The 6,187-nt window shown below is 32.3% G+C and overlaps 1 pseudogene; it reads right to left on the reverse strand.

The window, feature by feature from the left end:
* Positions 1 to 595: 595 nt before the first annotated feature.
* LOC113781275 lies at positions 596 to 3,550 on the reverse strand (annotated as a pseudogene).
* Positions 3,551 to 6,187: the final 2,637 nt, after the last annotated feature.

A 6,187-nucleotide genomic window follows, 5' to 3' on the forward strand; every position in this document is an offset into this window, starting at 1 on the left:
GGACAGCAGAGAAGAAAAATAAGATGAGAGAGTTTCAGGAGGAGAGCAACACTTTTTTTCTTACACAAGGGACCGACCTCTATTTCCCAGAATAGTAACCTGTATATAGTCAGATAAACGTTCTCTAAAAGCAAGTTTGAACAAGTTTACTTATGGCACAATCGACTGTGTAACCTCCATTTAAGCTAGGCAAGCAGTAATGAATCTTCAAGACCAGAATTTGGCAGTACATGAGGCCCCTTAGGATGCCATACCACAAGAAAGTGGTTTTGCCATTACAAACAATCAAACTGGGTACATTCCTTTGCAACAGGCCTCAATTTAAGAAGCCTGTGCCAATTCCATGAAAACGAAGGCTTAGCTATAACATTTAAACACAGGATAATCTATTTACACATATTATTGTATCTGTTACCAGAAGTTCTATCACTGATAAGTTATGTCATTTGAGATCTTGTTATTTCACTTTGCTAATGCAGAAACTTGGATAACTCACAGAGTATGGCACTCCTGGTGCCTCTCTCTCATTTTATCCATCAGAAACTGAACAAAGCATTTGTCTCTGTGTGTTTGGAATAACGAAACTGAACAGGACTGAACGAAGTAATGTCATCGGGAGCTACTTAAAGCTATCGACATAATCTGGAAGTTATATCAGGGTCAACAGACAAATCTCGAACTACATTGTAAATAATCCTGTCATACTGGGAATCAAAAAATACAAACAAAATAAAGTCAGAATTTTGTCTACCTAGTGTATTTACAATGATGCAATGAATTTTAGGATCAAATTCACCATTTCAGCATCATAAGCAGGGCCTTCCATCTGGAAGTGGCTTACACCTTCGATAAGATGAGATTCGACACGACCTACAGCTGAACTCAGCTTGTTCTTTAATTGCTTAACACTGGTAAACCCATCCTGTGTTCCCATTATAAAAAGTTTTGGTTTTGGTGATTTTAGGATAGCTTTATGATGTCCAAAGAGGATAGATGCCATAAAACCAAAGGGGTATCCTATGCTCACATGACCCACTACTTGCTCAACCTTATCAACAGCAGAACCTGCAATAGGTGCACCTGTGCCAGGAAATATTTGTGACAATGTGATATGCATTTCTGTAAACCACCAACATAAGACCAAAATATTCGATCAGCATAAAAAAATATTAAATTATTTAATCACCACCAAAAACTATTGTAGCTAGAAACTTTTATCAAGTTAACACAAAATAAGAAAAATGAGTAACATCAATATTCCGTTAACTAATAACATTTGCTATTACCAATGTACATTAAGCTCTTAAAAAATTTTGAAGTTAGTTTCCTTTCACTGTGCATACAGGTGGTAAACCTACTGATTATTTCTTTGTTTAAACACAAATTTATCATTTGAGGCATACAAACTTATATCACAAATTTGAGTTTTATCACTGGGCAAAATGATTTCGTTTATTGCCACAAAAAGAATAATAATAATGTCATTTATTTCTTTTGCTTAAGCATGATGCTACTCATTTCTTTTGTCCAAGCACTATCATACACCATGGGATCCAAACAGTTTTACCTTTATGAAATGAACCATAACGGGAACTGCTTATTTTGTATGCCAGATGAAAGCTATATAATAAAGGAACCTCATGCTCACAAACATTTGAATCAAACTTTCATAAAACTAACAATCACAGACTTCTTTGGACATGCACAAAGCTACAAAAATCAGCAGCCACTAAATGCATAAAACAAGATTTGCACATGATAACGACTTTGCTTAAACAAAATATCTTACCATGAAAAGAGTACACAAATAGCAGAATCATTCTAGGAACAGAAATCAGAGTCATCCAGACAAACTTTTATGTTCATAAAACCCAACAGCTGACCTCAAGCAGTAATAAGAATCATTTCTACCATATGCATGGCGAAGGATTTTGAAGGGAGAAAAGCTCATGCTGCTTTGAATGCAATGCAGAGTAGTTTGCTATTGGCTAATTCTAAATTATCTTTCTTAAAATAAGTCCAGCCAAATGTGCACGCGCTAAATTTGGAGTTGATCTTTGTTATCTATAAAGGCTAGTTCCCTGTCACAAGAGTTCAAAAGAATCAGAACATAATGGTACTGTGTCATACTTTTCTAAAATGGTTTTCCCAAAAAAATATATGCTAAGCTGAACATCTGTACAAGTTTGATGACATGTGGAAAAGCAAAAGGATGATCATTAAATTGGACTGAGAATAGCTTCTTTTCTTTAAAAAGAAAAACTTGGACTTAGAAATTAAGTCATTAAACAACAAAAGACATTAAACTATCTAGTGGCCCTAAATAATATATGCAATAGATTAACTAACCTGCAAAGAGTTGATCTGGAGCACAGATAAATGCCATTTTCATGAAAATTCATCCTTCACCCTCTAAGATGCAAAAACAAACAAATAAAACCCAACAGGACCATACCCTGAAAGACAACCCCCAGGAAAACCAAGAAGTAGCTTATGGAAGAACCTCACTATGTAACTCAGAAACCAAATGGAATTCAGAGGAGTAGTCCACTGCTCTTTATTAACATGTCTACAAAGCTTCAGAACCCAATATGGAGCATTTTCTTCCTTAACAAAGACACCTTAATGACTGTTGCTTTAGACTAAAATCAAGTTCAAAAGGAAGCGCGATTCTTTAATTGGCATTAAATCTCAACAAACACAGAACCAATCAAGAATCTAAGAAGAAAGTTCTTCACACATGGACAAAATGAGTCAACTAGGAGGGAAACTCTTTAAACACTACCAACATAAATTTTCGTATCAAAATCTAAAAGCAAATATCTTGTTTGCTAATAAAGGTGCAAACACTACAACACTACTATCTAATGCCAGCAAAATCCTGCACAAAGATAAATCAAGAAATGGACCAACTTCTCCTAAATGGTTATATCCCTATATAAATTCAAACTACAAGCTCAAACTGAATAACTTTAAATCTAATCACCACCACCTTCACTCAAAAGTCAAAAACTGAACAATTTTAAATCTAGTCACAACCGCCTTGAAATTAAAACTAACAAACCAGCGACTGCTAAGCGTACAAATCCCTGAAATTAAAACACAAAATGTGCAAAAAAAAAAAAGCGAATAAAGACTACCTGCAGAAGAACCCATAGAAAGATTCTGAGAAGCCCATCTGCAGAGAGCAACCACATCATTAATTTCTTTAAATCCAGTGAGAGAAGACTTGCCTGTGGATCTTCCAACTCCTCTCATGTCAAAGGTCCTGCTTTATAGCCTTTTCTTGCCAGCCCACTTGCAATCCCCCCTAGAAAGCCTTGACAACCACCCAATATGGAGGACGGATGCACTAAAATAACCACCAATTCATCATTTCCCTTAGCTCTTTCATCATCTTCTTGTTCTTCATCTTCCTCTTTTTCTCTTGGACTGAAGATTTTTGCCTGAAGTTGAACTCCATCACTAGTTTCAACAGTGAAGGACTTCAATGAACAGTCCATAGGCAATTTTTGCTCCTAACGGGATTTCTTTCTGTAGCAATTATTGAAAAGTACTTTTGGCCTTTTAGGACAGGAATTGGAAATACAGCAAATAAAAGCACTGAATCGAGTTCAGCTAAATTGCATTTACCTCCACAAATTTTTTATATATTTATAATTAATTCACAAAAAATCATAGTTATTAAACTCGACCCAACAAGGAGCCTAGCAAAAGAAACTAGATGGATGGATTACTAGATCAGTAGGTAACTAGAATAGTAATTTGGACAAAATGCTCTAGTGGCCCTCAAATTATTATGAAATTTAACTTTAGTTTCTATACGTAAAATGTATATTAAAGTGCTTTTAGATATTAATTATTGTTGAAACCCTAGAAATTAGAAATCCGAGAGTCAAATTCCTTTTTTCGTCCCCTCCTTTGAAGTCTCACCCCCCTCTAGTAAGAAAGTATTTTTAAAAATATTAATTATAAAGTTTAGAAAGATATATAATGAACATATAAACATTGATAAAAAAAATTTTATTTTCAAATTTTTATTATGAAGACATTTTTTTATATACATGACCTCATTTTTTCTCTTAGCTTAGGATAAAAAAAATAGTTTTAGTTAAATAGATGAGTGGATCAAATTGATCTAATCCAACTAAAAATGTTTAGTAAATGAATCTAAATTGAAATTCCTAAATTGAAAATCCGAGTTTGCACAAAAAAAATAATCCAAAAAATTTGAAATCTCTATTGCTAATCCTAATTCTAGCAAATTTAACAGAAGGAGGAAACAATAAAGTTTCAAATTTATGACTTTTGTAATTGCCTAAAATTTAGTTGCAAAAATTTCAATATTGCCTAAATAAAAAGCGAAATGATATTAAAGGACCAGTGATAAAGCATATACTATTCATTTTCAAAGAAAATTTTTCTTTTTTAATTGCAAAGAACAATGTCAAGAAGGCCATACTGCCAGAGCATCTATAAATTGTAATCCCCACTCTTACCACCTAAACAAACAAAAGAAGCCACTTTTATAGAATAAAAGAAAATATTTAAAAATAAAAAATACTTTGATGTTGTACGCTGACTTTTTTTCTTCTTACTTACTACAGAATGTACAAGTTTGTAACTATTTTTATATGAGAGTATATAACAAGAAAAAAGAAGCAAAGACCAAACTATAGTTTACTAAAATGAAAAAGGTGAAGGAAGTCTAAAAATTAGGGGAAAAAAAAAGAAAATGTAGTTAAAACTATTAGAATGCAAGCAACTATGAAGGATAGCAAAGTGGTCCTACAAAATTTCACTTACTTAATTTTCACCAGATCTCTTAAGTTATCCATGTAAAATCATTGAACTCATATGGGCATCCAAGTCCATCTAGGGTAAGTTTATATGGATGGATTGTGGATATGGATCTATATTACCTCCTCTAGACCTAATTTTCATCTCTTAGTTTATGAAAGTAAAGAGATCTGGTGTCCACTAATTTGGTCAAGCCAAGGACCAACATGGATACTTGTGATAAAAAATCTGATGTTAATTTCAAGCATAAGCCAAGGACCAACATGGATTCTTGTGATAAAAAATCTGATGTTAATTTGAACACGGACTCTTGTTTTTTTATATAAGATTTTATATTAATTTCAAGCATAAGCCAATAGTGAGAAGGATGGAGCCATCGTGTTGAGAGTGGGCAATTACCTCTATTAACTTGACAAAATTTACAAATTAAGATTGAAAGTTTTATAAGTACATTTTTAGGTTTTTCTCACAATTTCCCCTCTCAATTTCTAAAAGTACTTTTCCCTCTTGACATTGCCCCCTATATTTTCAAAAATTCTCATTTCTCATCACATTACCTCCCTAAATAATTAATGTCTTTTAATCATCTCTCCTATGGTACAATTGTTTCAAAGCTATTAAAGTACAAATTTTAGTAGTACTTAAACAAGGACTAATTAAAAAAACTCCAAAACAAAAAATGGTATAATCTCAAATCAAATTAAACTTTACATGATTGTGACATATTTTTAGGTGTACAATGGTGTACAATCTTGCCCCTATTGGTATAGATGTGTCAATTGTATTGGAGCATTGCTCTTAAGATGGTCTCATTGTATATCCACTCCTTGTGGTTAATAAATGTCACCCTTATCAATAATGATTATTGGTAGATGTATTCTAGATTGTCACTATATGCAACTTACCTCCAAAACTATTTTTTTAACACTTTAGTACATTATGCCAATCTATGAAGCATGCTCAAATAAACTAAGAAGTAATGAATTATCCTAGCTATGTTTGAATGAAAAGAATTTAATATCTTTAATATGTGTTTGATTATTGAAATTTTCTTATTCACCTCAGACTATTAGAGTACTTTTATTATATTAACTATCAAACTAATAAAAAGAATAACAAAATCTAATAATGAGAATCATAGTAACACGCATTGTAACTATAGATTTTTTTAAAAAAAAATCCATGCAAATGAATCATAACTTCTAATTGAAATTTAAAGATTTCAAACTACAGATCATATAATACTTTATACTATAAATTTGTAAACCATTACTTAAATTGATTGAAACTCGGTGAACTTTGATAGTTAATTTAATAAAAGTACTCTAATAGCCTGAGGTGAATAAGAAAATTTCAATAATCAAACACATATTAAAGATATTAAATT

This window comes from Coffea eugenioides, chromosome 1, assembly GCF_003713205.1.
Source record: "Coffea eugenioides isolate CCC68of chromosome 1, Ceug_1.0, whole genome shotgun sequence".
Lineage (NCBI taxonomy): Eukaryota > Viridiplantae > Streptophyta > Magnoliopsida > Gentianales > Rubiaceae > Coffea > Coffea eugenioides.